Source organism: Anser brachyrhynchus (genome assembly GCF_964034855.1).
Source record: "Anser brachyrhynchus genome assembly, chromosome: 3".
In the NCBI taxonomy this organism is placed as follows: domain Eukaryota; kingdom Metazoa; phylum Chordata; class Aves; order Anseriformes; family Anatidae; genus Anser; species Anser brachyrhynchus.
The window spans coordinates 91828608-91853776 of record NC_137696.1 but is presented as its reverse complement, the minus strand read 5'-3'; the positions used below and the strand labels follow the sequence as shown (position 1 = coordinate 91853776).

The window sequence follows — 25169 nt, the reverse complement described above, 5'->3', positions numbered from 1 at the left end:
AATTACTGCTCTTTTTCCTTGGATAACTGAAACATATATTTCAATTCAATTACACTTTTTATTCTATAATTTTGTAACATAATCATTGTCCAGGTATTCAATTGACATTGATACTTCTCCACCCTATATTAACACCTGTCATTTGTAAACTTTACATAATTTGAGCCTATTTTTCAGTACCTGGGCCAAATACCGCAAGTCAGTCAAAGAGAAATTGAATAGCAAAAAAAAGTGCACAGCGTATTTTTCTTTCTTTTGAATAAAAGTTTAATAACCAGATTGTTAACTGTTGTTCAAACACTGCACAATCTGTTTAAATATTGAAGTTTTTATTCCGCTAACACTAGTTTTCTATATTAAAGTAACCCTTATGAAAGACTTGACATCTCTTTATTACAAACAGTTTTCAATAAAAGTGCTTTAAAGACTGTAATAATGGTAACAGCTTCATATATACATTTTCTGCCAATGTAAAAGAAAGAATTTTAGATGAAAAAATCCTTTTTTAATAAAAAAATTAAGTCTTTATACCCGGGAATGATAAAAACATTCAATGAAGTTCTTTTCTGATAGCACCACGACGAATTCTTTTTTTAGTATATTGGAACGTAGTGGAAAATCTTTTCTTAGCCTTTAGTTGAGTAATATCACTATGCACTATAATTATAATAATTTCCTGATGTGTTCTTTGATTTTAAAGCTATGTGTTCTTATTGCCTTTTGGCAATATTTTCAGTTCAGAATAATAGTTTAAGGACATAATAATAGAGATATCCACTTACATAGGCCATCTCTAGAGATTTCTGGTTGATCCATAGACTCTATCTCTCTGCATAGGTTTTATCTGCTTTGCAAGTCCTTCGAGACCAAATAGTAACAACTGTGAATTGCCACTGTATGACTACCCATCCTGGCAGGAACATTGCTTGCAAAATCTCCATTCTTTTCTAGTCCATGAGACTGTGAGAATTGTTTTCCAAGAGTGGACTGAACATTAATGGTGATGTCTGTAAACAACCCAAAACAGCACTCTGAGGGGAGTGTAAATAAACCAGGAGCTCATTAAATGAAATAAAGTGCTAATTCTGGAGGACTGACAATGACATTGCTCTATTCAGGAGTCCAGTCCGTCATCTGTACTCCAGAAATTTTGCCTGAGGCAGGTCTACAAATATCTTGCACAAGATTTACTACACAACTGTACAGCACAAGTTTCTAAGAGAAATGCATCTAAATACAAAATAATCATTTAAGACAGTGGATGGGACAGCATCTTTCAAGAAGGAGATGGCACAAAACTCATGTGCTTCTCTTACTGATAGCACTAGCTTAAGTTCCAATGTCCATCCACAGAAGGAAAATGGTCCTTAGCAGAAAATATGGGCCGCCATATGGAATATGAGTTGCCTTGTTCATGAACAGAAAACACAGGTAGCAGCCAAACTTTCCACATGTACAGTTTAGAGTTTTTTATGCCAGTACACGTAGAACACTCAGGGTTTTCCCAATTCCCAAGAAATGAACAGTTATTTATTGGTTATTTACCCTCACTGAAGATATAAGGATATCAATCGCACAGAGATTGAAATTTCAAAATAAAGGATGGTTTAATGCATTCTGTAGTTTTGACTGACAGTGCTTGCGACTTGGGCTAAGAAATTTCTAGATTCAGAAATGTTATTGCAGGTGCTATTTCCTTGTTTGGGTAAGATTTAGATGTGATAGAAAGTTGACACAAAATGTAATCACAATTTATATAAACGTAACAGGTTTATACAATTTCAGATTGTTGGATTTTGTCCGAACAAAGGTTCTGACAAAGGTATGTCTGCAAGCCTATGGTAGGTAACAGTGAAAGAACTGCAAAAAAATTAAATGAGTAGGATGCTAGTTTGCAGGATGCCTGTGTTTCACTGCATGAATAAGGCCTTCATCAGTATGAAACAAGGGAAGGAAATACCTGAGATATATGACCACCACCCATGTCTTGCAGAGCAGATAACAGTGAATAGACAGAGAGAATTGGGGTATTGTGCCATAGTTATATCAGTTCTTTCTATTCTGGAGTATTTATTGTCTATGCCTGTAAACACAGTTTCTGTGAATATCAGGAGTAAATAGCATACATCTTTTAACATTTCTCTGGCTGTGTGTTCCTCATCTTAAGTCTTTGGTTAAAACTTTTGGTTGCATTTGCTGAAGTGCTAGGAATATCTTGGAACAGCTGAAACCCACTGGAACCAGGTAGCCTTCAACAAAGGAGGTTTTAATTAATGAGATCTCTGACAAATGAGTATTAAAATAAGCCCAACTCATTGTAATAATATCCATAGCTAGGACATATTATTTTTAAAAGCCTTTGTGTCTTGTTTCTAGTCCTTCTACTAGGTTGTGCTCATGCCTGACAAAACTGACTGCAATTTGTAAAACCTTTAGACACTGAAACAAGCACCACAGGGAGGGAAAATTAAATAAATAAATAAATAAATAAATAAGAGGAAATTAATATCTCTGCCTTCAGAAAATGGTTTGAATACGGCATGGAATATGTGGGGAACACCAACTAGACAGAGAAGAAATTTTAAAATACTGAAATGCTGTATATGAAGCAAACAGAATGTCTTTTGCTGAAATGGGAAGGGGTCCCCTATAAAGCAAATGTGATCTTGTATTTGTTGGCTACATTCCCAAAGGCAGCCTTAATTTTTGCATTTTCTGACTGTTGAATACTTCTCAACCTTTATAGCTTTCTTTTAACTTAAGAGTTTTTTTTCCTTTTCGTTCAATAATATTTAAAGTGCAGTTATTTAAAGAAGCTTGAATGAGGCTGTGCCTAAAGGTCAACTAATATCAACTAATAAAATGGTGCAGAATATAAAATATTCTTTTTTCATGTCATCTGTTATTTATGGTATTTTTCAGAATCAGCAGTAAATTAGTGATATTGAAATATCCTTGCAGGGTGATTACTTAAAGAAGAATAAAATATACCTTGGTACAACTGGAGATGTAAAAATCAACCAAAAGCTAGAGCCATCAAAGTATTTTCACAGATACAATTCTGTGTGAAATATGAGTCCTCTGTACTACCAATAAGCTGTTCTTTTGGGCTCTGAATGTGCCTGAAATCTAATGTGCCCCAAGTCTATCTCTGGACACACACAGAAGAACCTCTGCCTAGCTGGTGTTGACTGTGTGCTGACATACAGCTCATATACAGCCTTAAAAGAGTATGGAAACTAGTGACCCTTCCAGACATTTCCTCTCATTGGTGTTCCCTAGCTGCCTTGAAACACCACAATGGGATACTCAATGGAAAACAGAAGATGCCTTGGAGTGCCTACAGTAGTCTGTTTACCAAGAGCTGTTGCTGAGGATAGAGACTGAAGTTCAACACCCTTCCCTGCCTAACTCCTATGTGGAGTGGACTTTCCACTGGAGTGGAAACTCCTCCTACTCCTGAAAAAGCTTTAACTGAAGCTTTATATACATATCCAAAAAAGCATGTATATGTGTATACATACCTGTATATATATGTGTGTATATACATATTGTACTCACGTTCTTGTCTATTTTCCCAAATGCATGACTAGATTCCTTGATGTTCAACTCAAGATCAAATCCTCTTCTCCAACTGAAATCTTTTTGTCCAGAACTGTCACCCACTCCCATCCAGCCTGTACACATGGCTTTACTGAACACCCAGTATACTATTCTTAAGTTCACACAATCATCTTAAACTCTAACCCTGTTCTGTGTTCTTTCATTGCTCCTACTTCAGTGTCATCTGCAGACTTCATTCTGCTGTACACGTTCTTAGCAGATACATTGAGTAATACTCATCTCATGAGAGAGAGACCTCTACAAAGCTCATTGGTGCATCTCCTATTTTGACAAAGAGCCATTAATTACTACTTCTAGTGGTTTTCAAATACTCCAGGTTTACTTTCACTCATCAGAATCTGAATCTGACAATTTTTCCCTAATTTGCTTTCAGGAATATCATATACAGCTGTCAAATTTTGCTAAAGTCAGAATATGACATCTTTTACTTTTTCTTTATCCACAAAGCCTATTATTCTGTCAAGTAGCTCTTAAACCAAATTTACTGTTTCTAAACTGGCTGCTTTATATCTTCTTGTCATCATCTAGGTGCCTACAAATTACAGCTTGTGAAAGGTGCAACACTCTCCCTCATCACCTCCACTGTATTCACAGCATTTGGTCTTTATTATCAGGTCTACAGTTTCTATGCTGTAAATAATTCAAGGACTACTCCTTGGCTACATGTAGCAGGTAAACCTGTTGCAAGCCTATGTACCTAATGCGGTAGCATAGAGAATCTGCAGCTTTTGTTTATCTGTTTTTTGACAATTTTTCATTGAGCTAACTTGAAGCAAACAGAATTGCATCTCTACTTAAATATTTGATCAAATGTAGACACACCCAAAGCTGCAGTATCCAGGGATGGATAACAGGTGACTCTCCAGTCTGTTCCTCCTAACGCTGTCTATTCTGACAATAAAAACATATATGTTTCTCTGAAGTCCAAGTGTGCCAATGTTATATTAGGACACCACTTTGTGCACAATTTTGGTAGACAACTCTCAGTGTAAATAAATTACAGTCTAAGTATATAAAAAATAGGTAGATACAGAGCAACAAAGACAAGGAAAAATTACCTGAAAATGATAGGATGTAATGTAAAGATTATTATCATTAAAAATTAAAAGTAGAGGAGTGTTGCAGCATAAGCTGACTGATGGTGATGGTAGTAGCTGTCATTGTGAAATATTAGTAGTTAGTGGTACAAAAGAGAAAAGCTTAAAAGGAAAAAAGGAACCAGGTAATATTTATTGTTCTGGAAAACAAGTAAGCAATGTGGAATGCAATGAAGAGCATAACATAATCAGAACAATGCTGAGAAATGATCTCAGCAGTAATATGGGCATTCTGAAAATACTTGAACAAAGCAAGGCTGCATTTGGCAAGATCAGCAGTAATCACATTTCTTCAGTGTTGCAGTAATCAACATTGACATGCTAAGAACTGAGATAAGGATCTGACTTGTGTTGACACAAAAGTCATGCAAAAGAATCAGCAAAGTCAAGCTATAACCCAGATTAAATATAAAGACATAAAAATTGAATGTGGGGCATGTAACCAGCATATAAAAACAGGGGAGGGAAGGCAAGAACCAGTCAAGCATAAAATAAGAGGGAAGGATAAAGGGGGGGAGGGGAAATTATAAAAGGGGGAGACTCACACTTTAACATTTCTTTTGGGGTGATCTTTAAGCCCAGAGATAGGAACAGGAAAATCTTAAATACACTCTCCATACCTAGGGCATTTTATTCAGATATAATGTAATTACATTTTTGCATATCATATGAGATGGTCCTCTGAGGGGAGATGGACTCAGTTGAAACTAGACAAGGTTGCTGTTGAGCAACAAAAACAGCTTATTGAGATATGTCAGCAGCAAGAAGAAAATGTTAGCTAGCTGCTGAATGGGGCAACCCAGTGACAGAGGATGTGGAAAAGACTGAGGTATTCAGTGCATTCTTTGCCTCAGTTTTTACTGGCAAAGTCTACTTTCATGCCTCCCAGGTCTCCATGATTTGTGACAGTGTAGGGGGAAGAGCAGTACCAACTAGAGCAGGGGAGTATTGAGTTAGAGGACAGTTAAGAGTAAACTGGACATGCAGAAGGCAAAATGACACGATAGGATTCATATGAGGAAGCTCGGGGAGCTGGCCAATATCACTCTGAGGCCACTCTGTCATCTTTGGAACTGATAGTAAAAGGGTTGCTGAGGTCTCCAACAACAGATCAAAGACCAATTTATGTTTGTCTTTGAGAAAGCCAAGAAGGAGGATCCACAGAACTTTAGCTGTTCACCCTAGCTTGGTGTCTGGGAACGCTGTGAAACAAGTCCTCCAGGAGGATGTGTCCAGCACATGAAGGTGACTGGGAACAGCCAGCTCATATTTACCAATGGGAAATCATGTGTGACCACCCTGAGTGCTTCCTTTGATGAGATTATGGGTTCAGTGAACAAGAGCATCATGACAAATGCCTTTTATCTTGACTTTTGACAGTCCCACATCTTCCTTTCAGACAGAATAGGAAGATGTAGACTAGACAAGTGGCCACTGAGGTGGGTGAAACCTGCCCGGATAATGGCTGTGAGAATGAGAGACTGGCACAGGAGTAAGACCAGTAGAGGACTCGTCTCCTAATAGACATTCAGTGGCTGGAGCACATGATGTGTGAGGAGAGGCTGAGACAGCTAGGTTTCCTTTGTCTGGAGAAGAGGGGGGTAAGCTGGTGTGAAAAGTAGCTGCTGTCTTTAACAAGTCAAAGGGGAAGAGTAAGAGAAAAAGAGTCAAACTCTTCTCAGAGGTGCACAAAAACAAAACAACAACAAAAAGAAAAGAGGCTATGGGTACAGGTTGCAGTCAGAAGGAGAAAATATCACAGATAGAATTACCACTAAGCACTGTAACGGGTTTCTCAGAGAGGTTGTGGAGTTTATCTGGACAAGGCTCTGAGCAACCCTAGATAAAATTGAAGTCAGCCCCACTTTGAGCAGAGATAGGGACCATATGACTTGCAGAGGTCTCTTCCAGCACACACAGTTCTAGTATTCTGTACTGAATTTATCACTTCCTCTTAGTGCAGTGCATTCCTCTAAAATTCAGGGTTAAATTGAGTTTTGTCTCTGAAGAATGAACATGATCAAGCTAGACATAAGTGTAACAAAATGATGGTTTAGTAACAACTGAACTCCCTTCATTTTCTGCTATTTATGTTCTTTTCTACTCAATGCCAGCAGTAGCGCCCAGTCTCTTTGTGTTAATTATTGTTACTCACCAGCTGGGTTCCCAGCTCTTCTGGGAATAAAACGGATAGGTCACAAGAATGACAAATATTTGTAAATTGCATCACCATAGTCCTAAAATGGAGCTTCAAGTCTCTAAGACTTGCTCTTATAAATTAGTTTTGCTGGTTTTCATATTCATCTCATACCTCTCTTAATTAATTTCAAGCCTGATGCTATCATGCGTAACTTGAATGGCAAGAAAATGGCTTTCTTCTGTGTTTAAAGTCTAAGCGTGTTATATCACAGACCTAGGCAAAACAATAATCAGTATCACTCAATTAAGTGGATGAGCCAAAGGATCCACCTTTATCTGCATAAGGTCAGACATCTCAAAGCAGGTTTCTCCCTTGGGAGGCTCACTGGGAGGTCAGACCATGCTGTGCTATGAAGAGATTCATCACTTACCCTGTAAGTAAAACAAATTGATTAGTTCCTCCATCTTTGGTATATTTTGTCAGGGCACAAAGGGGGCCTGTGAACTGTGGAGTTTCACACTTGTTGAAGCCTTGAGGCTTCACTACAGTCCTGGTGTTTTCTGACTCTACCGTTCCTTTGAGCTGGTCTCCACGTTCTGGCTGTAGTCAGTTTCCAGAAGAGAAGACATGGTTATGGCCTCGTTCAGCTTCCCAGATACTGTGTGTGAGCCCTACCTTTCTGTGTGCAAGCTGCAGCTAGTCTGCCTGCTCAGTAGCTCTTCCTTTTCTGATAGCTGGCGTGTTTACAAGCTTGGCCAGCATGGACACTGCTTTATAAACCAGTTTGTCATGGCCCTTATTGTGTTGCATGTGTCCTTTATGCTATTCAGCACACAGAAGGTTTTAAAAAAATAATGAATCTAATTATTTATTCTGGAGAGTAAGTTCTACTGAATGAGAGAACAGCAATGGCTAATGTGTCCTGCCAGCACTTGGCAAGCTGACCAACCCAGCAAGCTGACTGACCTGCCACATCCCTTTGTTCATCATCATCTACTGAGCAGAGATGCCTTTCAAAACCTCTTTCTGAGCTCTTTATAAGTCCATCTATTTTCATTTCCCTTTACATTTTCTCCCTTAACATCTTTCCTTATTTACAAAGAAAAGAAAAAGAAAAAAAAAAAGCCACATTTTTCCACAGCTGTACCTCTGGTAAAATGGAAAGTTAAATTATAAAAATTACAATATTCTGGGGGGAATTGGGGAGGGATTGATGGCATAGGGGTGTTGACATTAAGGGATGAAAGTCTTTTCTCCACCGAACCTTCAGATTTATTTTTATTTTTTTTAACAATTTCAGAATATGTACATATATAAGAATTTTACTAATATTATAACTTAACATAATCACTTATATACATCAACTGTGTGATTTATATCACTTTTCATTTGCATCCCTAGAATCTGCATTCAAGTTTTGACATAAACATTTTGTTTATGATTCTGTATATTGTATTTGTATGAGGTTTATTAGCTTGCAAATCCAACAGCTAGCTCATCTAACGTCTTATCAACAGTTCACTCAAGTGATTCACATCAGTTCAGACGTCTAACTTTTTTTTTAAATTATGTTAAGCTTCCAGAATCATTATCTTTATCATATTCTTTTAAGCATTCCTACACTCTGCTATGCTTGAAGGATGACACTATGCTATACAAACGTGACTGGCAATTGTTTGTGTAAACAGTGTTTAAAAAATACTTAAAACCTTAAGAAAGGAATTCTAGTATAGCCATTTCTAAGTAAAGGAACACATATTTCTCGAACTTATTCACGTTATAAGGCTGTTGTTACTCCTTTCATAAAAAAAAATAAATGTTTTCTATCTCTGTTCTGAGGTAGTGTCATACATTCATTTACAGATGCTAAATTCACATCACAGAGGCATGCACAATCAAAATGTTAAAGCAAGTCATTGTCACTAAATTAGATGTCCTTGCACCCCCTTTGCTGTTCTTAGTTCAGCGGATGGATCCATGTCTTGTTACTCCCTTATATGGAAAGATAAATGACTTTTTATTGCAGTCTATGGGGAAAACTCAAGAAGCAGGAAGCAGTGGCAAAGGATATCACCGATGTTTCCTAACAGAAGAACAGCCTTTGGTGCTCACTAATAATCATCAGCAACTCTTTAGGCAGAATATGGACTCTGAGAGCATCTCCTCAGCGATGATGGACCTCCTGAATCACCCTGATACACTATGTGTCCTCCAGGGTATTGTAATGAATGCAGTAACAGAAAAAAATACTGGTGGTTCACTAGAAAGAGGTAGTAAAAAAGAACTTTCAGTGGAGGCACAGTCTGGAAAAGTAATTTATTTTCCTGTGTATCTACTAGCCTAGCACATATGCGCTTAAGTGACAAGTTTGCTTGGTTCCTACAGAAACAATCTCTGGTTGTCATTATTTTCATAATACCTCCTTCTAGTGGTTAGTTGAAAGTGCTGTCTACAGGCTATCATTTCTACTAAGATTTCAAAATCATTACGGTCATTTTTCAGAACAAGGAAATCCATTTTCTATTACCCAAAAGGTGTTAGCTTCATGTGTTTCTGAAAGAGCACGATTGTGGTGGTGGCTAATGGTGAGTGAGTAATTGACCAGAGAAAATTTCTGTATCCAATTTGGTGTGATAAAAAGCTAGTACTGGTCAAAGGAAATATTAAGGACTTTCCCTTTGCACAGAGAACTCATTCTTTGAACAGGTAGTAAATGCAAATAATTCCAAGCCACTTCGTTGAATAATAAAAAAAAATAATAATATAGATGACAGAAAATAGAAGAATAACAAAGAAGATGAAAAAATGTACTGTGTAAAATTTATAAATCATTTCTTACCTGGACAGAGCCCCTGACGTAAGAGGTAATAGTCTGCCTAGCTGCTCTGAAGGGAATTTGATCTTAAAATTAATATCAGACCCTTATGAATTAAAACTAAACAACTTTTTCATACCCTATTGACCCCTCCTACATACGAGCTGTTATGGCCTGAACTCTTCTTGTTGCCACATGTTGGGCTGTGCTGCAAAGCAGCATTGGTGCAGCCCCTCTAAGGGGCTTGGGGGCAGTGAGTGTTGAGGGGAAAATCTCACAGAAAGTCTGTTGAGTCTCTGTGAATTGCTGCATGCAGTGCTGCAATGCTTTGATGAAGCTCGGTTACATACACTTGGTCTTTGTTGCTCTTGTCTTTCCACTTCCATTCTTGCCAGCCTGGTAGAGACAGCAGTAGATAAAGGTCATATTTCAGATTAACATATGTCCTCTAATGTGATTGTTCAAATTAATCTTGGTACACTCGTTTTACAGTTATTAAAAGAGGAAGGAACACATGGCCCTCTAACATGAAAAGCATTTCTAGAGACCACAAGTAGGGTAGGCACAAAGTTGTCAAGTAGCAGCAAATCTGACTTGTTCAGCCTCTTCATACAGTGATTTTTTTTTTGCATTTTGTGTTTTGCAATTCATGACTCAGTTTCCAAGGTTGAGAGTACTGTTCTTTTCTTTTACTTAGCAATTGAGCATAAAAAAGCACAGATGAGATACTATATTGCAACATAAATTAGGTTCCCTAATTTGTAGCAAAACATAGTGCTGCAATTTAATATTGAATAAGTGCTGAAGTCCAAAGAAATCACAATCAATTAGCAGAGAATAACATATCCTTGCAAGGTTGTGTATCTCAGTGGTTAAGTAGGAAGAAACACTGAGAGATTTAAATACCTTTGAGGAGGATTTTGATAACTCATTAAACACAAAGGACAGTATAGCAGGAGTGAAAACTGCAAATAAGTTCCCAAATGTAAGCCAGAAGAGAAGAACAACAAATACCCAAGCTGCCACTGAATATAAAGCAGAAAGTCTGATTTCAGTCATCTGGCAGACAGGAGAGCTCAAACAATATATAATTTAATAAAAGGTAGTTATTCTGCAGAATATGACAGAAGGCATGCAGGGCAGCTACCAGCCCAGTGCAACAAGCCCTGGCTCAGGGACAAGAATCCCAATGCACGGGGCACAGGCACAGTTCTCTGCTGAGCACTTTTCTGCTTCTACGTGTCCAACAGGAGGCAAAGGGAGCATAACCAAGATCATCTTCATCCTGAAACAATCACATCCCTCCTGCCCATGTTGAGCAATGAGACATTTTGTCATTCCTGAGATAGTTCCTTTCATTAACATGCCATGGGGTTGATTTAGCTGGCTGAGACACCTACCTTAGAGCTCCATTTTTGTTTTTCTGGTGAAGCATTTAGCTCAATGCTGCTTCTTCAAACAGTGGAATGTTGTGTTTTGAAGGACTCAAGGAGGGCATCCTTTCTCCTGGAGCTGGATTTTGGGTCAGAGGTAGAAAGAGGTGAAATACTGGCTCCATTAAAAATCAATGTAAAAGCTTCCCATTAACTTACAGGATTCAGGCTACTATTCATGTGTTGTATTTTCAAAACTGTTACTGACTTGCTTGTGTAACTTGTTTCCTCTTTGTGTCACTTACTGTATGCAGAATCAGAGAATAGTCCTTGAAACCTTCTGGGGGGCTTTTATCCCTTTATATAAAAAGGGCTATATTATTGCTATGCATTTCTGTTCTTTTCTTAAGGCCACAATGATTGTTAAGAAAGTTATTTATCAATAGGGCTTACTCTTGAAGGCCAGTGCTATAGCACTACCAATAGATATTCATCAAAAAGCTGCATTGTTTTTATTGCAGATCATGTGCAAAAGCTGAGATCTTAAATGCTTGAATAATGGATAAGTATTTTACTTTTTGTTGTTTGTTGTTGTTGTTGTTGTTGTTAGGATTTGCCTTACTGTCTCATTCTCTGAACAAATTCAAAATCTTTTTTGCCAAAATTTTAGCAACATTAAAAACTTACTAGATAGCCACCTCGTGTTTTGACACCTCACGATTCATTTAATTCTATATTCATTTAATCAAGGTCATGTTTGTACAGATAGTAAAACCTGCCTCTGATAACAGATTTTCTGATTGGGGGATTTTTGTCATTTGAATGCACATGAGACCAATAAGAACACTTTTCTTTTTCCACTTCTAGTTTTCTTTGTAATGTTTGATTCAGAAACATCTGAAACTGACTTCTAAATTAGGTACAGTTTGATTGTTCATGCTATTGCTAGAATTATGCAAACATTCACATTACACAAATGATAAGTTAACTTTAACAAAATGTTTTGTGCCTTCTTCCTCAGTGAAGACAAAGATCTTGATTTTTGCTGTCTTCCATAGAGGATTATAAGTACAGACGGCCCAGTTTGGGGACACTCTAATCAAAATGGTGGCAGAACTCTGTCTATAAACCACTATCTAATAAAACAGAGATGTAGTGCCGCATGCAGAAAAGAGCATGCTCATGAGCTGTAGAAATGCTTATCATTGACATCGGAAGTGTTGGTGCTTGAGCTTCTCTTCAGCCTTTCCTGTACCCTGTGTTGCAGTGTAAGTCTTCTCTTTTAAGATGGTGACAGCATTTACATTTGTTGCCCTGAGTCCAAAATGTATATTCATCCCCAAAGAAAACAGAAGACTGAACTCCAGACAAGTCCAATGTGCCACGATGGGCATGGCATATGGAGCAAAGGAGCCTTCTCTGGTACCCAAGGGAGCCTGGATCTCCAGTCTGCTCCTTGCCACCAGAGCAGGACATGCTGTATACCAGCTGCATACCTGGCTCTGGATTTTGATTGTAGGAATAGCACAGGGGCACATGAATAAGGAATATTTTCATAATCATGCAGCAATACAACTCTCTAATACCCTCTTGGTGATATATATTCTATAGGGTTTGATGATATGCAATTTAGGATTCAGTCTTCTTTTCCTGCCACTAGACTTGTTACTGCAAGTTCTGTACAAGACCCCACTGGAAAATGAGTAAGACCCTGAGCTGGTCCTGCCACACACACACAGATGGGGAATCTGCAGCTCCCCATGCCTGATGCTCTGTTTTGTTCAGGTGAGAGCACAGAGTGAGCCCGTAGCACGGCAGCTGCAACTACACTGTCTATTCTCAAGGATAAATTCACTATGTCTCAACGTGCCACATTATCTAATGGGGGGATGCCACGGACTGCCCCAGTTCTCAAAGTGTTCCCCAGACTATGAAGAAAAGCAGCCTGCCTCACTGCCAAGCCTACAGGATAAAAGCAGCCCAGATAGACCCGTGCAGTTACTCACCTGTTTTCCTTGCCCTGAATCTAGTTACACAGGTTTTTCTCTAGTCAACAGTCCCTGCATTAAGGTTGGACTCAGAATATGGAGACAAGGTAGCCAAGCATCTACATTTAGTCTAGCAACCCTTGGTGGTTTTAGATCCACCACAACTCTTTCACCTGCTCACATAGACCCCTCCGGTAAAAGCGTTTTGAAAGACTGATCTACCATGGCAGCAATGCTGGGGAGAAAAGTTCTCACAGCAGTTTATACCTTTTACCTCACCATGTAAAGATCACTTGAGCAGTCCTTATGATTTGTGAACCATTAGTTGCATGTCTGTTAAACCATTAGGAATTGAATTGCATTCACAAGCTGCTTGTTCTTTTTAAGTATTGTTACTTCCTTTTATTGCTTTATTTTCATTTTATTCCTTTATGTCAAAATTAAACTTCTGGAAACTAAAAGTCTGTGAATTTTTGTTGCTGCTGTTTTAAAGTAACCCTCTACATTTTTCCAGATTCTTTTAACCTATGGACTTAATGGACCTATACTGAATTCTGCTTATGGCACATATTGTAATGCTTCTTTTGGATGGAGCCACCATATTCTCTTACATGGAGCTGAAAGTGATCATAAGCAGCAAGAAGAAGACCTTGTACAGGATTCAGAGTGAAATAGCGTATTACTAATTCAGTTGTCATACTCATTTACTGCATTACAGCTGTCAGTGAAAGGCAGTCAGAAGTTCATGCTATATGCTATGTTTGTAAGTGGTGATGTTATCTCATTATTTTCTGGCCTGTCTGCAATTAACCTTTTATTTTGAAGGTGGTGAAAATGTGCAGTAATAGTATAAAACATTTCAAACATATTTCAAAGTACATCTTTGTCATTCAGTCATTCATGAGGGAAACAAATTCTTCCGAACTGATTTGTATGCATGCTGGTCATGAATAATTCTTATCCTTAACATCATGTATTTGAAACAAGGAATAAACTTCATTAATGGATTGTTTGTGTGTCATCATTGTCTGAATTTTGATAGTTCCTGGATCGTGAACATAAGTAATGCAAGCAGTAGTAAACTGGTTGAGAGCTCTAAAAATCCTGCCACTGGAACTGCCTCTGATGAAGACTGGCCAGAGGCTAATTCCAAAATGAAGTCTCTGTATTGCCACTCAAGCCCTCAAGGCAATGCACAGTACTTCAATTTACTATCACTTTGGATGTTGTTTACAAAAGCAATATAATGCAGAAATGCTATTCACTTTTATTTTTACCCTCACAAACTGTGTGGTGACTATAAATGTTGATATTTCAACATTTATACCCTGACCAGCCTGGGTGTTTAAAAGTTGGTTTTCTGGACCCAAAATAAGCACCTCACTCTCCTGTAGCCACAAACACAACACTACTCCAGAAAGCAATTCACCTCATCCTCAGATGGGGGTTATGATGGGCGAGATAAACCATACCTCGGGAGCTGCCTTTCCTCCCTAGGAACAAAGCTGGGAGAGATGAGCTTTGAATTGGGCAAAGATCTTTTAACCTCTGGCATTGGACGAGGTTTGCTTGGTATGGTGTGTTTTGTTTTTTTTTATTATTTTTCCTTTTATTCAGGGAGACAGCTACTCTAAGCTAATCATCTGGGTTCCCACTTACAGACAGCAGAGAGAGATGAGACTCTCCAGGGGATGATTCATCCTCTCCAAAGATAAGTATCTGACACAGGTGGGTGTTAGTCAAAGTAGAAAATGTACTGTAAATTCATTTCTCCTGGTATTGTTCACTATTTAAACAGTCTCTTAGGAGAACAGCTTCTTATCCAATTTTTGCTTTGGAGAAGAGAGTGCCCCACCCATTGTATTGCTGGAGGATGAGATTTGCTGGATGTTAGTCTGAGTATTGCTTCGGCGCAGACCGAATGGGGGGAGCACCTGGAGGAGAGGAAGGCCCTTGGGAAAGGAATGAGCAATGAAAAGTAATTTGGGAAAGTAAGAGGATACGTGCAAGAGGCAATGATTACTGAAGCAAATAAAAACGGATTTTTTAGGAACAGAAGAACGGTGTATGACATCAAATAGTGCAGAGATTAAAGACCACAAAAGATGTGGAAAGAAAAAGGTAAAAAATGCAGGTTGTGCCATAGGAAATGGATGGTTGATATGGGTTGAAACTGGGAAGCAAAAACAGCCTACAAAACACCTGGAGATTTGGAATAAGTTATTTACAAAAGAAAAATAAAAGAAAAAGTTGTTGTCAGATAAATAAAATTGGTGCTGTTTTATTCCTTTCATTTCAGGATAAGTTCCTGACACGTAAAATACTTGGCAAACATGCCTGATTAATATTCCCAGACTAAGCTGTTATAAACAAGTGAATTCTATATTTCCCAAATCAAAAGTCAAAAAACTCCATTTACCTGTGCTGACTCTGTAAAAACCATCATGGGGTCCAAAGTATACAATTGTCTAGGAATTTTCCATCTTGGTTATAAATCCTGGCTTTCAAACTAGTATGTCAGAAGTGTGAATAGCAGAGAGGAAGAACAAGTGAAACAAGAGACCTCAAGGTAGCCTAAAAAATCAAGAATCCTTGTCAGAAAGACTGTGCTTTCCAGAAAAGCTCAAACAAAAACTCAGGATGAATCCTGAGTATAAGTTCAAAAATAAGAAATCAGCTAAAAGGGAAAAAGTAAAAATCCAAATTTTGGAACTGTTATTTTTAAGAAAATCCTGTTCCCTCTCTCAGTTCCTTGTTGGATTGTGCTTTCTCCAGAATTACATGGTCTTCCTCTGCAAACACATATCTCTATGCACACAAATGCATGTGTTTGGAAATTGTTCAGTATGTCCTTATGGTGGTTTTACCCTGCTGGGCAGCCAAACTCCCCCCCCTCAAATGGAAAGTGGGAGAAAACAGAATGAAAAGGGCTCAAGGGTTGAGCTAAGGACAGGGAGATCACTCAACAATTATCATCACAGGCAAAACCAGACTCAGCATAGCGAGATTAATATAATTTATTGCCCATCACTAGCAGACTAGAGCAGTGAAAAACTAAAAACAAAATAAAAACACTTTCCCCCATCCACCCTCTTCCTCCTCCTCCCCCTGAGCAGCTCAGAGGAACTGGGACTGGGGGCTGCGGTCAGTCCCTGATGCTTCGTCTCCGCCGCTCCCTCACGGTCCCTCTCTGCCCCTGCTCCACGCGGGGTCCCTCCCACGGGATGCCGTCCTGCCCGAACTGAGCCTGCGGGGGCTGCCCACAGGCAGCAGCTCTTCAACAACTGCTCCCACACGGCTCCGTACCACGGGGTCCATCCCCCAGGAGCAAACTGCTCCAGCACGGGTCCCCCACGGGCGGCAGCTCCCCCCAGACCCCCTGCTCCTGCGTGGGCTCCTCTCCACGGGCTGCAGCTCCGGCCCGGGGCCTGCTCCTGCGGGGGCTCTCCATGGGCCGCAGCCTCCTCCAGGCCACATCCACCTGCTCCACCGGGGGCTCCTCCACGGGCTGCAGCGTGGAGATCTGCTCCGTGTGGGACCCATGGGCTGCAGGGGGACAGCCTGCTCCACCAGGGGCCTCTCCACAGGCCGCAGGGGAACTGCTGCTGCCTGCCCGGAGCACCTCCTGCCCTCCTGCTGCACTGACCTGGGGTCTGCAGGGCTGGGTCTCACTCCTCACTCTCCCAGCTGCTGTTTTCGCAGCAGGTTTTATTTCCCTTCCTTAAATCTACTCTCCCAAAGGCCCACCCAGCATCTGTCCCTATCTCAGCTCTGGCCAGCGTCGGGTCGCTTTTGGAGCCGGCTGGAGCTGGCTCTGATCTGACATGGGGCTGCTGCTGGGCTCTGCTCACAGAGGCCACCCCTGCAGCCCCGCACTACCAAAACCCTGCCACATAAACCCAATACACCTGCTATTGCAAAAGCTGTCAGTAAAGGAGTAAATAAGAAAGCACTATAGTGCTTACAATCTAGTTCTAAACAGCAATTTGCATGTTATCCATGCATCATGTGGAATTTTTCAGACACCGAGTAGCATAATTTTATAGCAGTACCTAGTCAGATGTGAGGAGACAGTGACGTATTTTAACTTTCAAAACAGAATTAACAGATAAAATTAGATTAAAAATGTGCTCCCAGATAATTGACATTTTAAAACTTAAAATGATTTTAATATCACATTTTTAAACAATTTTCTCTTTACAGCGGGCAGGCTGACTTGTCCATTTCCTTCCCTTCTTTTCTTCCTCACTGAAAAATGTCTGAATGTCTGATCAAAACAGTCTTCAGAAATAAAAGCCTTTTACTCCTGGCTTTTACTCCAGCTAGATTCTTCAGTTTAAATAAGCAAAGGTGTGGATATCCATCACATTGTGTGCTTGGGACACTGAACGTAGCTATAATTCTAGTTTTCAAGCACTCCAGGGCAAAGGCAGGGACATCCTTAGCATCCTTTGTCTTGCTGGCTTTCTAATCACTATTTTACAGATCAAGGGGAGGTGGAGAGGGAGGGAGGCTAGGCCTCCATGTTCCTGCTGGGAAAGGTTTTCTCACATTCAAAACATAGCATTTTTAATTAATGTTGATGAATATATATAAATACTGTGAAAGAAACCAGCCAGAAAGGTCCTCTCCACCTCCAGGGATTTGGCAGCTGCTTCTGTTTTGCTCAGTGCTTCTAATAGCAGGTCAGTTACTCCTTTAGGGCTTTCTTGTGATAGGAAGAAGCATCAGTTTCTCAATTTTTGTGCACCAATCTCAAGCTACTGTATTTCCACAGAAATGTGCCTGGAAAGAAAACTGGAAGATGTGACACGTATGGTTCTGGCAGTAAAGAGAAAGTCATCCTCACAGTGTGAGGATGAAGGAGGAAAAAAGTCCAAAAGCTGACAAATAATATACTGATATTTTTGTAACCTGAATTGAAATTCCAGGCACAGGTGTGTATCTGAAAGGTCCTGGGCCATCCAGGAACCTGTTTTGCAGATTTCACCTGAGCAATTTTATCAGTAACATGATGATCCTCTAGGCAGGATACAGCATCTAAATGGAGATGACTATATGTGGTGTGCATAAGTTACTGTGAGAGTCAGTGGGGATTTGGTCATCCTAGGGCAGGATGCAGCTAGCAAGCAGTCCGCTTTGGAGCTAGCAGAAATACTCTTGGGTGGATCTCTATTCACCGAAGTGGGAGTTCAGCCCCCAAATGTGCCTGTAATAAACTACATGTGGAATTGGATGAGCTAATCTTGAAATGAATCTTACTCTCTGAGGCCATGCTATTCTTCTCATGCAAACAGTAAATTTACTTTTCCTTCATTCCTGTGCTTTGCTACTATAAGGGTTTGCTTTCTGGGGCAAAAATAAATACTAAGCTACAGTAATGTGAATTCACAGTACACCAGCTGTGATGCATTAACCTCATGTGAACACAGAATTTTACTTCAGTGTAACAATGGAGTAAACTATAGCTTACTAAGACACATGAATGCATCCTATTAAAACAAAATATATCAGAAACACATAGTGGGAGCAGGTTCATCTAATTTGAGCACAACACTAGTCCTACCTCCTAAACTCTCAATGAAGGTCTTCTAAAAAATATTTTAAGATCCCTTCCTCGTTGGTTCCCAGGAAGAGGAGTGACTAGTCTTCCAGAGAAAGACCCAGCCATACTTAGGTGCTTCACTTTTATGTAAGGGTCTTCAAGTAGGTGAGTAGCATTCACTTGTGGAACTGGGACAGTGCAGACACAAAACTGCAGGTCTATACTGTACCTCCTGCATAAGCTAGCCCAGAGCTGCATCATAACGTGATTAAACCAATTATTCCCAAGCTATTTCTTCCTACCTGTTGACACTGTTCTTCACATAGCAAGACTGCAGACCTGACTACTGCCCTTGCATGCATTTGCAATACAAACAAAACCCAATAATTTGGCAATTGATCATAGGAGGTTAATGGAGCAGGGATTCTTTGAGTTCTTGTTCATATCGGAAAGTACACAAATGAAATTACATTCTTCTGTGAGTATTAAAACAAAGTCACTTAAAGTCCCTAAGTGTCTGTAAGCCATTTTTAAGTGTTTCAACTATTGCTATTCACTAACACTGCTCAAAATTCTGAGAAAAAATGTCCTTAAGCTACCCGTCAGAAACGCCAAATGATCAGCACAAAACTACTTCAGCGTTTTATCAAAATGCTAAGAAAAGTGGAAAATGCTTACCTTTTTGTTCCAGGCTGGCAGCTGAGTTTTATTCTACCAAGGAGAATGAGCACAGCTTATTTTGGAGTAGAAATCTGTGCAGCAGAAGTCTAGTAATGACTCTGGGACAAAGCTAATCCATGAACTGGTAGGGATTCAAGAATATCACTGTCTTCCTTATTTGAATTAAGTCTCTTGATCAGCATTGGATGGGAATTCTTTGTACTGTTTCTCTTACAGCTCTGGCAAAATAATTTCTTTCTTTTAAGAGTATAGGTCATTTCTAAGAAGAGTACTTAACTGAAAGCTGAGATACTTAGTTTGCATATCTGATAGTCCAGCATATAAACGTGTGAATAAATTCCTTCCCCTACAGAGCAGAATATTAGGTCCCCCCATAGTATACAGACTTATAAACTCAGATTTGCTCTGATTATTTTGTACATATATCTTATATCCTAACATAGATAAATAAATAAACAAACAAATAAATAAATAATGTGTTAGGCCAATTATTATCCATTCCTACGAAATATTTTTGTTTTTATTTAAAGCTCCAAATGTAGCAGAAAAATAGGGTTACATTCTGGAAATTATGTTATAAAATCAAATACACGCATGGTTTAAGTTCCAAATGGCTTGTGTCTTATGGATTTATAAATGGCAAGGGTGGGTATCAGAAATCACAAGAATACTGAGAAGCTTCGGCATAACACACATTAAAATAAAACAAGAGCAATACACTATTTCAAAAGTGTATTACACACAGCCCTCCTCATATATCAGCTGTAGATCTCTGAACATACCTTGATAACTTTCAAAGAATGTGATCTTTTTCCACATTTTCTAGTCTACAGTGTTCTGTTATGTCAAATTCATTCATGACTTTGTTCTTTTTAGCTCTGAATATATATTAATTAAAAATTTTTGAGGGATTTCTTCACTAAGTAGGTTAAAGAAACTTTTTTCTGCTAAGTTCTTGGGTAAAAACCTCTACATAAATTGTGTTATACTTGCTTAATACACTGTTGTGATGAGTTTTCACTTCTGAATGATATAACTACAGGATATGCTAAAAATAATGTATTAAATTCCCCCCTCTTCCAAAATAGCATTAGATCCAGTTCCGGCCTATGATATTTCCTTGGGTAAACAGAAGGTTATAAAGATAACTTACTGTTATATTTCAACTGAAAGCTATATTCTCTGAAATCTGAAGGAGAAATACGGTTGTAAGATTCAGCCACAGAATATTAATTTGAAGTATTTTGATTTTCTCCTTAGATACTACCATAGCATACATATTTTAATCTATATGCAAAGTTGATGGTATCATTTGAAAAGCAATACAGGCACAATTTATTCTTAGGTAAGTCTTGAATGTTAGATATTTTATTACGGCTACCACAATAATTTACCATAATTTATTCTCAAGTTCATCTGTTTGTCTCGTTTCCCACGTCTTAAGAGCAAACTGGAAATACTGTTATATCCCATTTTAATTAACCTTCAAAAGTGTTTTCATACCCTTGTTGCTTTCAAGCAGTGGAATTTAGTGCAAACAATCCAATTGAATTATAAGTTGCTTGTATCAAACCACTTCATGATAAAAGAAATGTAATAGAACTAATCAATTTTTCGCGTGACTCTTGCCCTTTTTTTTTTTTTTTTCTCCTTTGAGCAGTAAAAGGGAGGATCATCATCCTGCTTATTTATTACAGGTACTAAGAATCACATTTCACAAAGGTACATTTACTGCAATGTGTTAATAATAATTGTAATTGATTTAAATGCTTGAATTGACTGTGAAAATTCATAGATTTGTTCAGGCATTGACTGCAAGATAATGCTGGTTAAAACTGGAACAGTTTGCTATACTGTTCAAAAGGCCTCAGAAAAGTTTCTGCAACGAACAAATATGTGGTGTTTTGTTGTTGTTATTTTGGTTGGTTGTTGGTTTGGTTGTTGGGGTGGTTTTTTGTTGTTGTTGTTGTTTTTGAGCCTGCTCTTCTGAATATTTTGTAAGTGAAAGTAAAGATTCAGGTGCATCAAATGTGAACATATCATGTTACCTTAGGAATTAACTCGTTATGAATTTTAAAGGAATGGTAACCCTTCAAAATCTAGGATTTCAACAAGCAATAAGAAACAGTATTCTTCAGCACATTTCTAGAGCTTGAAGTTTCCTTAGGATGCCACAAGAATCACAACACTGTCATAAGAAGTTTTAATTTTCTTTTTGAACCCTGATAAACCCATGAAAGCATCAACTGCTGTTTTCCTCTTTGGTACTAACACTGTCCCTGTTTTCTCCAGTGGTGTCAGAGGAACACATATCAGTCTATATAAATTACAGGTATAACTATGAATTTCAATTTTTAAAGTGGTCCATCATTTGAGATTTTTCACAGAGTAATCACAAGAAGTCAAATGTCAAACTGTCCATCCTTCAGTCTGGCAAAATAATAATCCTTTCTACAGAAAAAAAAAAAAAAAAGATAAAGATGGGAAAGTGAAAAAATAGTAAGAGACTAGAGGTTGAAGCTGAACAGGCTATAGCTTGGACTTCTACACCTCGTAGAACAGGTCACATATAAGATCAAGGAAAGCAAGATGTACAGAAGATGTACAGAGAATTTCTGAGAGCTCAGGAAAGACTGATTGCAAACTCATGCCTAGGGAGAGGGACAGAAAAGCTTAGCCTGGTAGCATCTAGAAAACAGAGGGCTTACAATGTGGAATCAACCTGCTATGATAAATCAAGTTATTTTTATTGTTAGTCATTGAGGTCAGTTAGTGATTTCTATTTATGGGACATTGGTTTCAACATAAAATTTTGTCTTTATTTGTGCTGAGTAGCTTAAGTGTTATAGAAAAAGGGTTTTTGTGGTTGTTGTTTGAATGAATGTTGTATGGTCTGCTCTCAGTTAAGCCAATAATAAAATAAAAGTATTTAATTAATTAAATTAATTAAGCCAATAATAAAATTAAATTCCACCTATAGAAATCTGTTATGCCATTAGTTACCTTATACAGAAATAGCTGCAACTGATAATGGAATTTTGATGACTAAATATAATCTGTAGAAATTAACTCACTTTTAAAATCAGATACTTTCTAGTTAGGTCTACACCTACTAGCTGTGCCTCTGGTGCCTACCTCTCAGTTGTTACAGGTTATTGGATTCAGAGGGCAGCACATTTTATTTTAAATGATAATTCTTATGTTTTTCAGTATCACTGATATAAACCTGTGCTTGTTCAGGTAAGTATCTTCATAAAACCCAGTAAATAAGCTGGGAAAGATTCTAATTAGCAGAAATAACCTGTAAATAAATTTTTTATTCTTTTGGTAGTTGCCTATTTTACTTTCTGATTGGAGAACTTCCAATTTATCCTTGAGATTTGATCTTTCCTACCATTTCTTGTCACAGATATTTTCTTGAGGAACAACATTTAAACACTTATGATGATTTTTAATGTTTAAGATTTTCCAAGATATCTTTGCAAAGCCCTCTGGATTTTATTTTGGGGTTTGTTTAAGCTGCCCTAGTGCCCACAGTCCTAACTAAAAAATGTGTTGAATCTCAAAGTATTAGTCAGAGTGTTCCCAAGAGAAGACTCTTTTCTGTTCTAAGCATTTATGAAGAAATGATTAGAACAATAACAATATCCATAAAAATTTGAAGTAGCTAAAATGTCCCTGAAGAGGATTAAGAAAATTCTCAAAACTCAAATTCTCAAAACTTTGGGGCCAATGCATGCCAATATGGATTATTTAAAAATATAAAGGCAACTTTTATATTTGCATAATCTTTCCTTCATGAAACAGTTGTAAGTTTGGAGTGTTTATCAGCCTTGTTGGAGTAGGGGATAGACAACTCCCTGTTGCACTTCCTTCCCCTGAGATAGACTGTCTGCTGGGGTGCAGCAGTGATTTGTGCTGGATAGTTCCCTTTGTAAAATATGTACACACACTCACCTTTAAAATTCTTCAGTTCCCTTGCTGATACCTTCAGTTAATTCATTTAGTCATTTGCATAATTCAAAGAGAGGATATCTGTAGATTACTTTTTTTCATCTGTGAAGTAGACATCTGCGAATAACTACTTTTCTCTATAACTATGGTTGTTGACAGTATCCTACTTGAATATTACCAATTAAGTGCTTAAAGAATAATTTGAATAAACATCTCCCAGTATTATCTGAGGTATAGTCAATCCTGGTTTAGGATGGCAGAGACAGAATTTATTGACATTTCTAATTTCCTGCTATCTCTCTTTTACTGTGCGTGATATGTCCTTAGCTGTGCACACTGCTCTATATACTGCATTATATTGTTGCTTATTAATCTCTGAGACTATCAAATAGTCAGGTTATGTAGTTCTCATTTCCCATGTGCCAGATCCTTACTTACAAGGTAAGCTTGCATTAGCTAGCACAGAAACAGGGCTTACAGATTTTAGAGAAGATTTTGCCTGCTCATCTGCACTGATCACAGCAGAAGTGAAATCACATAACTCTCCATGCAATAACTTGAGAACTCCTGAGAGTTTCCTGACAACTGCACATTAGTTTTGTGCTGACCTGTTGTTCAGAGATGCAGTGGTGTCCAAATACATGCAGGAATAGATTGGTCATCTCTAAGTTTTGTGATATGAGGTAAATAAAACTTCCTCTCATCATTGGCAACTCTAGTAGAAGGAAGATCAGGTAGTACTACAACACACACCTAATTTCTCTTATGGCAAAAAAATAAAAATAAAAAGAATAAAAATAAATAAAAAAGGAAGGAAGGAGCTGGTTTCCCCTACATTGCTTAATTCAGGAATGTGCCACTGGATTTGGGGGCAGAGTGAGGGCATACAGGAATGGTGACAGAGATGGCAGCTCCTTGGCTGGAGGAGGCCAGGTCGTCCCCTCAGCTGGGGGACGCAACTCCCACATCTCAGCAGTGGGATGTGAAACTTGCTAAAGATGGTTTTCAACCGTATGGGACCAAGCTCCTGGGACAAGTCCTGACTCTCCCATTTAATAAAGAGAAGACTTTAAAAAAGCCACATTTTAAAGTGACAGCACTTGGGTAGACTGACCTACAGCCTTGAGGCCTGATCCATATCTCATGTGCTGGCCATGAAAAGGGGCTGCAGAGATCTCTTGAAATGTTTATTGCTGAGTTGTAGGTAGAGTTAAGCCATTTTAACCACCTTTTTACTTCAGCCCTGAAAAACATATCTTTGTTGCAGCACAAAAAGGACAAACACCAACCTCGACAACAATTATTTTTTGGAAAACAGATTTGGAATACCCCATCATCCTCCAAGCTGAGCACCTTAATATTCTTTCAGTTCACTCTGAGAATTTACCTAGCAAGCCCTCGTTCTGTACCTAACTGTAGTTCCTGTTTTAGGATCTCAGTTGATGTCATAGCCTCACCAGGGGACAATTTGAAGCTTAGATGGGCTAGATTTTCAAGCACCTAATCTTTCCCTTGTGGGAGGAAGTGATTACTTCCTTAAATTATGTTAGACCTACCTAAGAAAGTGGAACAGTGCAATAGGAGTGAATCAATAGATGAAGTATCTGGTGTGGAGGATCCTTCATCTATACATCTTTAAATGAAATCTGGAAGGACTCAACAGTATGTTCTAGTTTTTTTGTTTGTTTGTTTTGTTTTGTTTTCAGTTATTTTAACCCAAAAGCAAATCAAGAAATATTTTTTCATGAAAATTTCCACTACAAAAATGTATCCTGGCATAGAGATTAATATTTCAGTTTACTTTAGCATTTCTTTCAAGCGTGCTTAATATATTACTTGTACACTCATATTTTTTTGAGGCTGTTCTGTAACTCTTTTAAGTGATGGAATGAAACAAATGGAGATAAACTGTTACGTTAGTTACACTGGATAACTAAGAGTTTCTCATAACA

The 25169-nt window shown here is 38.4% G+C and overlaps 1 protein-coding gene across 1 annotated transcript in view; it reads left to right on the top strand.

Moving 5' to 3' along the window:
* The window catches only part of MEI4 (meiotic double-stranded break formation protein 4), a 160841-nt gene extending 146769 nt beyond the window's left edge, over window positions 1-14072 (top strand). The window contains exon 6 of the mRNA XM_080585985.1: window positions 13552-14072. The gene's annotated coding sequence lies outside the window, so the exon portion shown is untranslated. The remainder of the gene's footprint in view (window positions 1-13551) is intronic.
* The last annotated feature ends 11097 nt before the right edge of the window (window positions 14073-25169 follow it).